We start from the raw sequence: 10,609 nt of genomic DNA, 5'->3' as shown, positions 1-10,609 counted from the left end.
GACCTTGATGCCATGTTCATCCTCATTGAAAGCATTTGACAACATGACTTTTAAAGGAAAGAGTTCATGGAGAAGGTAACACTGGAAATGAACTCTGAAGGAAGCTAGGGATTCTAAGAGACAGAGGTGATTGGGAAGTACATTTCAGGAATAAGGACAGCCTTTGCAAAGGTACAGTCAATTCACCTGTCAATAACCATTTATTAAGTGCCTACTATCGGGCACTATGTTAAGTCCCAGAGGTACAAAGAAAGGCAAAAGTCAGTTCCTGATATCAAGGGGCTCATAGTCTAGTGGGGGGAGACAATATGCAAACAACCATGTACACATAAGCTATGTATAGGACACACTGGAAGTTATCATAAGAGGAAAGTTCCTAGAATTAAGGGGGATTAAGAAAGATTTCCTGTAGAGGATGGGGTTTTAGATGGTACTTGAAAGAATCCAGGGAAGCCAGGAGGCAGAGATGAAGAGGGAGCATATTGCAGGCATGAGGGGCAGGTGATGAGTGTTGTATGTGAGGAATATCTAGAAGATCAATTTGGCTGGACCTTGGAATTAGGGTATGACAGTCACTCTCCAATGACTGTCTACTCAGTCATGCAATGGGTTGTGAGATGGTTGTGATGTGTGTTGGTGGGAGGGCTACTTACATTATCTGAGTCTCAGATCTCGAAAGTATTAAAGTCTTCTGTAGAGGGACAGGTCAAAGGAGAGAATAAATGGAGGGTGCTCCAGGATAGAGGGAAATATAGCTAGTCTTTCATAACATAACTGTTATGGAAGTATTTTTGCATGACTATACACGTATAACCTATATCAAAATGCATGCCTTCTCAATGAGGGTGAGTGGGGAGGGAGAAAAGGAGAGAATGTGGAACTCAAAGTTTTAAAAATGAATGTTAAAAATTATTTTTACGTGCAACTAGGAAATAAGATATATAGGCAATGAGGTATAGAAATCTATCTTGCCCTACAGGAAAATAAAAAGGAAGGAGATAAGGGGCTGGGGGTGATAGAAGGGAGGGAAGATTGGAGGAAAGAGTAATCAGAATACATGCTGTACTGGGGTGGGGGAAGAGGGTAGATGGGGAGAAAATTTGAAGTTCAAAATTTTGTGGAGTGAATGCTAAAAAATTTAATTAGAAAAAAATAACGTATTGAAATCTGCAGATTTAAATCATTTATGTTTTTCTTATGTGGATAGCTTAGATTTTGCTCTGCCTCTAGTAGGAGAATCTTTGTTTAATATGAGTGAAGTTTTCTTTGTTTTTTTCCTGTGGTTTTTGCTTTTGTTCTGTTTCATTTTTTCAGAACATGACTAATGTGGAAATATGTTTTACATAATTGTACATGTATAACTTATATTGTTTGCTGTCTTAGGGAGAGGAAGGGGAAAAATTTGGAGCTCAAAATCTTATAAAAAATGATGTTGAAAGTTATCTTTACATGTAATTGGAAAATACAGAAATACTATTTATATAATAAAAATAATTTGAGAGTGAGAGCTATTAATTTCTATTTCTTAGAATGTGCTACTTTTCAAGGAATTTACCTGCGGCCTACTGAACCATATTAGTCTAATTCTATTTTTAAAATTAAAAAAAAATTTTTTAGTCTAATTCTATTTTAAAGAGAGATTGTACAAATGGCAAGCATAGGTTTGCTACCTTGCTTCAAGCTTCTAAATATCATAGAATCTTCCAACTTTGATTTATAGGTACTTCATGAATATACAGATCAAGCTGGGGCAGCTAGATAGAGCACCAGTGCAGGAGTCAGGAGGACCTGAGTTCAAATCTCACCTCAGACACTTGACACTCACTAGCTGTGTGACCTTGGGCAAGTCATTTAATCCCACTTGCCTCATCCTGGATCATCTCCAGTCATCCTGATGAATATCTGGTCACTGGAGTCAGATGGCTCTGGAGGAGAAGTGAGGCTGGTGACCTGCACAGCCCTCCCTCACTCAAAAAAACAAAGTCAAGTGCAAGTCATGTCATCATTTCTCTGATGGCATGGTCCTCTTACGCAATGAAGGATGAACACACTTGATACAGATCAAGCTGCCTGCACATTGTTGCAATATTTTCATGATTATGTCATAACTTGATTTTATATCGTTTCTTCTTCCTGGTAACTTTACTGCTTTGGCCACTTCATCATCTAGAGCAAAACAAAAGATGTTCTGCCAGTATCTTCCCATTAATTACTACCTCTTCCTTCTTTACTTGCTTCTGTCTCTCCTATCCACCTTTCTAACAAGTTTTACCCTCACCAAAGATTCATTGTCTCTCATAGATTCAGGACTAAACAAAAAAATTTGGTGAAAATATTTGTAGGCAAACATGTTTCATTTCTTAGACAGTCAAGAAAACAAAAAAAGAAAAACTGCTAATAATCTACTCTGAAAGGAGGAATTGAGTGGTAAAATGGAAGTGATGAGAGCCTTGGAAGAAAGTAACTATCATTTTAGAATTTTTAAGAGCCAAGGAGGGAAACATTGAGCATCATCAGTTGTGAGCCCTAGACCTTAGGAAAATAGATTCCATAAAGTTCAGAAAAAAAAAAGATACACATGATTTCATAGGAGGGCTCATAAGATCATAAATTTAGAACTAGTCTGGAGCTTAGAAGCTGTCTACTTCAACTCTCTCATTTTAAAGATGAGGTTGTTAAGGTCCAGAAAGATCGAGTAATTTGCCAAAGGTCACACAAGTAATGACAATAGTAAGATCTGAACCCGAGTCCTCTGATTCCAAACCCAGTGCTCTGTGCTGTGTTGTCCAAGGTTAAAGTGAAAAAGAATCACTCAGGGAGAATAGACAAGAAGACAAATACGTAATTCTGATAGTATTGAATTAACATCAGCTCTCTCAACAAAAAAGAAACTGAGCATGTGTTTGAAAAGATCAGTGTGGTTGCACCGGAAGCTCTCTGATATATTCAGAATCAAGAGACATTTATGAAAGATTGAAGCTGGTGCATAAAATGAAAACACGAAAATACAGCAGAGACTTATAAAAATAATACTGGTGGTTATCCCAGAAGGATTTGAGTCTTATAGAAATGATAAGGCAATAAAGAGGTGTTAAAAATCTGTTAGACATAAGGGAAATAAAGAATGTCTAGGCGTGATGCTATAATACAAATGGGTGATAGAGTGAGTAGAACTGACCTTTGCTATCTTGTTTCTGTTTTCTCTGTCATGCATTCAGATTGCAAAAGACTGGACAAACATAGGAAAGAAATATCTGAAGTGAAAAAAAGATAGGTGAGGACCGTGCAAAGATTTTGAAAATAATTGAAGATGTGAGTATTGAATTTAGTATTGAACTGAAAGATTTTTCAGAAAATAGAGACTGGAAGAGGTATCTCAAGACTAGAGATCGACAGATGTCTTTATTTTCAGAAGGAAAAAGGAGATGGAGTCTGCAAACTACAGATAGGGAATATTCCAAGAATAGGTTCTTGGTCTTATATTATTCAATATTTTAAACAATGCCTTAGATGAACATATAGATCGACGCTTCTTAAACTGTAGGTCACAACCCCATATGGGATTGTGACCCACAATTTAAGAAGCCCTGGGTTGGGAGTGGAAAAAGTTAAAAAAAGCCTTCATATGGATGACACATTTGTCGAATTTTCATAAAATATGAAGCATGGAGGTATAGATAGCATGTAAGATGGTAATCCAGATCTAAAAAGATTTTTACAAACTAGAACAATAAGTTGAATCAAATAAAATGAAAAATAATAGGAACAAAGGTAAGGTTTAACACTTGGGTTAGAAAATATCAGCTTCAGAAATAAAGGAAAAGAGAGACTGAAAAAAAGACTGGGAAGACTGTAAATTCAACATGAGCCAACAAATTGACATAGCAACTAAAAAAATGTTAGATCATATTAAGAGATCCATGGAATCTAGGATAAGGGAAATGACTATTCCACTACACTCTACATTTAAGAAGTCACATTTGGCGAACTGTGTTCAGTTCCTTCAACTACATTTTAGGAAAGACATAATTGGAGCATGTCCAGATGGAGAGCAACTAGGGTAAGACCGAACAACAGTGTTATGACTTCTTCAATAGAAGGTTTTTGAATATGTACAGGATGGCCACCTATTGTGTATGTTGTAGAGAAGATTCTTATTCAGGTATGGACTTAACTAGATGAATGAGTGAATGAAAAAATAATTTGTTGATTACCACGTGTGAGAATGAAAATACAAAAGTTAGAAAGTCATCACTCCCAAGGAGCTTATTATTATATTCAAATTGGGGGAGATAGCACATTTAGAAGAGTTCAACTACAGGTCTTCCTCCCTCTTACTGAAAGAATTTTAAGTAACATTATGTTCACTGAAGTAGGATAAGTTGCCAGGTCTGAGGGGAATAGGGTGGAGGGATATGGACCCATGGCTGCTGGAAAGGAGAGAGTAGGCCTGTTGGTAAGCTAGAATGGGCTCTTTGGATTTTTTTCTCAAAGGGGTAGGAATAAATTGAAGGTTAAGGGAGGTTAAGCTTTCTCATGATGGCCTCAGAGGTGCCTTCTAACACATAGATTTTGTGATTGTATAACTTGGGATGTTTAGCCAGGCTAGAAAAGAGAGACTTTTAGAAGAGAGAGATTATGATAACTGCCCTCAAGAATGTTAACATCTGCCAATTAGAAAATGGTTTAGACTTGTTTTGGCTCCAGGAGGTAGAACCAGGGGGAAGAAATCAATGTACAGAAATAGATTTAGACATAATAGAAGGAAAAAAAATATCCTCATAGTTAGAGCTTTCCAAAAGTGTTCTTTTGAGGAGGTTCCCTTTCATTGGAGGTTTTCAGACAGAACCTAGAGAACCACTTATTGGAACATGGTAGCAGAGATTCATAGTTGGTTATTAGAACTTAAGATGGCCTTTGAGGTCAGTTATGAGGTTCTGTATTTCTGTGGTGTTACTCTTCATAGATTTGGAATCAGAAAGACTTGAATTCAAATTCTGCCTCTGATATTTTATTAGCTCTTTGGACATGAGCAAAGTACAACTTCTCTAAGCCACAGTTTCTTCATATGAAAATTATAGCAACCTACCTCATAGGACTGTTGTGGAAATAAAATGAAAAAATATACAAAAAACTCTTGGAAAATTTTAGTGTCAGCTATTTTAGGTGAGGTATTTCTTAGGCAAAATTTTTAAGCAAAATCTAAAATATGCAGATTTGCATATTTGTTCTACTTCATCTAAAGCTCTTGAATCTCGTGAGATTATTACTGATTTAAACTTGTTCCAGCTGGAGAGGGAATGATATCACAAAATACCTCTAAAATACCACCATTACTCACATTGAGGTGGAATGTTTCTCTGCTTTCTATCCAGACTCATACTTTTCCTCAGATTTCAATCCATGCTTCTAATATTAATCATATGTCAAGATTTAACAGGTGCTAGTCTTCTTTATATATTGGGAACAAATGAAAACAAGTGAAGGAACAGAGAGCAAAAGGGAATAGGCAAAATTCTTGCCTGCAGCAGAAGTGAGCTTTTCCTGCGTTAGGCTCTTTTCCATAGCCTGAGTTGCTGGAGTCAACTTGTACCAGCTAGGGAAAATGCTACAAATCAAGGCTTGATTTATTGTTTTCTTGATTGTTTAGACTTAAGAAAGTGATGACAAAAATGTCAGTAATGCAGATTAAAGTTAAAAGTATGTCTTGTGTGCATTCTTTTTCTAGAGAGCCAGTTGTTAAATATTTATCAGTATACTCTCAGGAGGAAGACAAGGTTAAAGCTAGAAAGAGTAGCTCAGTTAATGGGACTAGTTTTCTTCCCTGACTCAGAGTCATGGGAGAAAGAAATTGATTGAAGGGAGCCCCCATACCTCTTTAGTAAAGACATTAGTGCAGCATCATACTTGTGTGCTGCAGCAGCAGAAGCATCAACCAGCTTACCAGGCCTTCTCAGTCTCTCTTTCTGGAAATGGAAATCAAAGAGCAAAACACTTGTACACCCAATTGTCTCTTTGTACGCCTCTTCCAAAATGGAGAACAATGTTGAACTCTCACACCTGACTTGGATGCTCTCCTTCTGATATCTTCCTCTTAAAAAGTATCTTCACAAAACTCTAAGAAGTCACCATTCCAAAACATCAGTAGCTGGTGGATTACCCTCAAACAGGCTAAACCAGATGGAGGGTAACTGACAGCCCTCAAACCCTTCAGTGAGTTGGGGGATGTCTACCCTAAACATGTGAAGACTTCCCCTGGTGAAATGGATGGATGAGAACAATTTGTTCCAACGACCATGAAGACTGATAAAGCAAGTGCTGTGGAGTGATTAGAGTTTGGTTAGACATTGAGGACACCAAGGTCATCCGATGCATCCCTGACCATAGTGGGTCATCCTGACTTTTGTCGTGTCATTGGACTTCAATGACTGGAGGAGAGAGTGAGGCTGAATACTTTACACAACTCTGCCTCACTTAAATCCAATTCACAAGCAAGTCAAGCCTTGGCCCTCTTCAAAATGAAGGATGAACAACAGCCAGAGAATTCTAGGGATGGAGTCTGCTGGAGTCAGTTACATGAAGAAGGCATTTGAACTAAATCTTGAAAGAAATCTGGTCTGCCAAGAGGCAGGGATGAGGAGAGAGTACATTTCGGGGATAAGGGATGACTGGTTTAAATGTACTAGAAGAGGGAACAGAGTTTCATTTCTGAGGAACAGTAAGAGGTAATTGATAACTGATAATATAATTGATAATTGATAACACTTATGTAGCACTTTAAGGTTTGCAAAGTATTTTACAAATATCTCATTTGATCTTCACATCAATCCTGGGAGGTAAGTGCTATTATTGTCTCATTTTTACAGAAGAGAAATGGGGGCAGAGATTAAATGATTTGTGCATGGTCACACAGTTGCTAAGTGTCCAAGGCTGGATTTAAACTTGTGTTCCTTATTCCATGTCCAGTGCTCTATCTACTACACCACCTAGCTGCCCATTTATCATGTCCTTTCCCCAGCCAACTTTGGACTTGTTTTCAACTCATTTTTGCTCCTGCTACAGTGTATGAAATGACTTTGAATCTTTTAACAGAGGAATTTGTAAGGTGAGTACATGCCTTATTTGGTGTATGTATATGTTGACTGTTACTATTTACTTCAATAGGAGCTGGAGGACAGGGGCTGATTGAATGCATTCTTCCTCTGGTAGGCTCCCATGAGAGTTCCCATTTTGGCTGCTGTACATGAGGGTTAGAGACTGTAGGTGTTGAGTGGGAACTGTTCTGAACTGGAACAATAATTTAGTCCTGTTATGGTGATCATTTATTCCATTAGTGGAATTTTGTACCTTTTTTAAAAACATGAATTTAGCAGTATTGGAAAATGTTAGTCTAAAGTTCTTGCAGTATCTGAGAAAGAACACCAAACTTGGAGTCAAAAGTCTTGGGTTTGAATTCTAGCTCTGCATCTTATTGTTTTTGAGAGCTTGGATGAATTACTTAATCACTCTGAACATCTGCTTCTTCATTAGTGAAACAATGATACCTCTCTAGTCCAGTCCTGTTGGCCAACTTGTTACTCTTTATACATGATGCTCTGTCTCCCATCTCCATACATTTGCACAGGTTGTTCCCAGTGTCTAGAATATTCTCCTTCCTCACGCCTATCTCTTAGAATTCCTGGCTTCCTTTAACATTCAACTCAAATGCTACCTTCACTTTTCTTTATACTCTGTATGAATCTTGTATGTATCAGTGGATAGGTTTGCTGAGTCTGGAGTTAGTAAGACCCTGGACAAATCACTTTTGCTCTTTCTCCCTAATTTCTTCAACTGTAAACTGAGGATAATAATAGCTCTTACCTCCTAGGGTTGTTGTTAGAATATAAGGAGATAATAAAAGCACAGTACCTGGCACATAGGAAGCACTTCATAAGTCATTTCTTCTTTCTTTCTTCCTTCTTCCCACCCTTCCTCCCTCCATTTCTTCCTCCTTTTTGTTATTTTCCCCTTCCTTCCTTTCTTCTTCTATCAGAAACTGAAAGGGCTAATGAAGATTATCTTTTTTACTTTTCTCTTTGGGAAGAGCCAAAAACTAAACGTTTCTAAGGCATTTTTTCTCTGGAATGAATAGAGGGTGGGGCTTAAAGAACTGCTGAGTGTGAGAAAAGGAAAGTTAACTACCTGGATAGAAGCCTTTCTTCATGGTAGAATCCAGCTGGGTATCATTAGACAACTATGTATAAGCTGTTTCCTTTATTAGAATGTAAGGATGAGGACTATTTTTGTTTTTACTTGCATACTCAGTATTTCACACAGCCTTTGGCATATAGTAAATAATGCCTCCTGATCTTACCTCAAAGAGTTGTTTAGAGGAATAACTAAGAACCTGTGGAAATGTTCTGTTATTGTAAAGCACTATCTAGTTTACCTCTTATTGTACTATTCCACTCTCTTTCTGGTCTTCTCTGTCTTGAAAGATTTTGCTGAACCTTGAAAGTGGAAAAAATTGGGAACTGTTCCATAGCAGATTAATCATAGTTGAAACTGTTGTACTATTGGCATTGCCAGAAGAATCATATGGAAACAATTTCAAAAACAAGGTTAAAACATGGTTTTATTCGTGGAGTAATTCAGTAGCTTTATAAATGGAAAGTTGTAGAAGATTGAACTTTTGTTACTATATAACCTCCCTAGAGATCAAACTCTTTCTTGATGTATTGCACCTCAGACATGTTTTATTAAGGTTCAAGTATTGCACTCCTCTGACTAACCAGCTGTTATTTGATTCATGGATCCCTAATCATTTTCTCATATATACTCTATAGGCTGCATTTCCCTTCAGTTCCATAATAATTAGGCTCATTGTCATGGATGCAACTTTCATCCAAGGGAATGTGTAAAAGGTAAGGATATGGAATGCACTATTTCTATACCTGTTATGTGGGTTTTCTGCTTCATAGAATGCACCTGCCTTGGCCGTTGTCTGGAGTTGCATCTTGATGGAGTAATTGGGAAAATATCATAGGATTATACCAGTTAGTTACATCGTTGGGACAATATATTAAGTTTATATGTGATTTAAATCAACTGACACATGGAACAGATGTATGACATGCTACATGCATGAATAAAGTAGTAGTAATAATATTGTGTGTGTGTGTGTTGTCCTTCCTTGTCCAAGAAGACCATGCCGTCACAGAAATGATGACATGACTTGCACTTGATTTTGTTTTGAGTGAGGAAGGGCTGTGCAGGTCACCAGCCTCACTTCTCCTCCAGAGTCATCTGAATCCAGTGACCAGATATTCATCAGGATGACTGAAGATGACCCAGGATGAGGCAGTTGGGGCTAAGTGACTTGCCCAAGGTCACACAGCTGGTGAGTGTCAAGTGTCTGAGGTGAGATTTGAACTCAGAACCTCCTGACTCCTGTACTGGTGTTCTAGCCACTGCACCACCTAGCTGCCTCAGTAATAACAATAGCAATGATAGCAAAGAAGAGGATATAATGTTATTATAACTAATCCAATGTAAGGCCTGTTAAGAGTAGATATTTCAATGGTTATATCATCCAAAGTATTAATGAAAAATATTTTTTTATTTATTACAAAGATATGCACTGGTGATCTTTTTTGCATATTTGTTGATGATTGTTAAGTTCATAATAAAACAAAATCTCAAAGATATGCATTGAAACACAAATTTATTGGTGATAATTTCTTGGAGTTGTTAAATTGGAATGTCTTGTTAATTTAGAGTAACATTAACACCAAGCTCTTGATGATAGGGTGTTTGTACTATAATAATGGAACATTTGTTTTTCAATAAAACAAGGATGCTATTTCAATGTTTGCCAATTCATCTAGAAAAATCTTGCCCTATTCTTCAATCTGTGGGATAACATCATTTTCCAAAAATGCTCTGAAAAATCAACAGTATAAATTCTTCTGCTTCTTTATCATAATTAAAATAGTGTGATGGATTTAAAGGTCCTTAAAATCTAGAATATACTGTCAATTATAGGACAGCATCACTTAATCATTTATAACATATAGTATACCAATAAAGATGGTATTGACTTTTTCAGACAAGAGAGGCAATATGGGGGAAAAAATCCCAAGTGTAGCTAGTAAATGTATTTAAGTACATATGTAACAACATGTACACTTGCTGCCGACTTCTTCCTTTCCCACTAAGTGACTCCCTCAGTTTTGTTCATGTGTGCCCTGAAAGTTCAATTACAAGGAAGCCTAGCCTTTACATAGAATGGCAAGATTAATTTTTTTCCCCTCTAGTCTTTCCAAAAGGAGAGAGTAGAAAGGAACCAAACAAACAATGTAGGTCAGGTATGAAACAGCAATTTATTTCTTCAACATAAAATAAATGCAAAAACACAAAGGACTTATAAATGTGCATTGACAAAAACTTAAACATGATGCAGTAACTTCTAACTGTATGAAAACTGAGTCCAATAAGCCCATTAGTAGTATAGGATTCCCTCCTCATTGGTGGGGAACCCTGAGCCTGTGATATGGGCAGGGTGAGGTTGGCAAGAGCAAGAGAGGGAGAGAGAACTTGATCTCTTCACTTGAAGGAGTCTCTTCAGGTC

The sequence above is a fragment of the Notamacropus eugenii genome, chromosome 6 (assembly GCF_028372415.1).
Source record: "Notamacropus eugenii isolate mMacEug1 chromosome 6, mMacEug1.pri_v2, whole genome shotgun sequence".
Lineage (NCBI taxonomy): Eukaryota > Metazoa > Chordata > Mammalia > Diprotodontia > Macropodidae > Notamacropus > Notamacropus eugenii.
The sequence above is the reverse complement of the archived record's forward strand: the minus strand, read 5'-3'. Positions refer to the sequence as shown.